The sequence below is a fragment of the Triticum aestivum genome, chromosome 2B (assembly GCF_018294505.1).
Source record: "Triticum aestivum cultivar Chinese Spring chromosome 2B, IWGSC CS RefSeq v2.1, whole genome shotgun sequence".
NCBI lineage: Eukaryota > Viridiplantae > Streptophyta > Magnoliopsida > Poales > Poaceae > Triticum > Triticum aestivum.
Window position 1 is genome coordinate 7,353,655 of NC_057798.1, and position 861 is coordinate 7,354,515.

The window sequence follows — 861 nt, forward strand, 5'->3', positions numbered from 1 at the left end:
GGAGACGGGGATGGCGGCCGGCGGCGGCGACGGCGACGAGGAGCGCGCGAGCGATTTGGGCAGCCTGGCGGCGGGGGCAACTGGCTAGGGAGGCGAGGGAGATGTGAAATTTACACAAGTCCTGGTTATATAGCAAGGGCATTAGTCCCGGTTCGTGGAACCAACCGGGACTAATGCCCCCCTTTAGTCCCACCTCGCTAGTTGAGAGGGAGACCAATTCCCCCTTTAGTCCCGGTTGGTGCCACCAACCGGGACCAAAGGCCTTGTGCTGCCCCGCGCCAAATGTTTAGTCCCACCTCGCTAGTTGAGAGGGAGCCGCACCAGTTTATAAGGTGCGGTGCGGCTCCCCTCTCGAGCTCCTCTCTAAAGCAGGCTTTCGGGCCTAACTCTGCCATCTGTGCCTGTGGGCCTACTGGGCCTTCCACGGGCCTGAATCCTGGCCCATGGGGTTTCTAGTCGTATTCAGGCCGTGGGGGCCCAGTAGGTGGCATTTTCTTTTTGTTTTTTTGTTTTATTTGTTGCTTTATTTAGTTTATTTTGGTTTTGGTTTATTTTTCTTTTGGTCTTTTGCTTTATTTTTTAATTCTTTTTGCTTTTAGTTTTAGAAAAATTATAAACTTTCTGTTAGTGCCATTAGTTTTCAAATCTGAAAACTCTTTTTTTGTTTTCTTTGTTGCTTTATTTATTTTATTTTGTTTCTACTTACAACAAAATACTTATTGTTGCTATTTTTATTTTTATTTCAGTTTTTTGTTCTTTTTCTGCATTATTTAGTTTTTGTTGTTTTTTGCTTTATTTTTTAATTATTTTTGCTTTTAGTTTTAGAAAAATTATAAACTTTCTGTTAGTGCCATTAGTTTT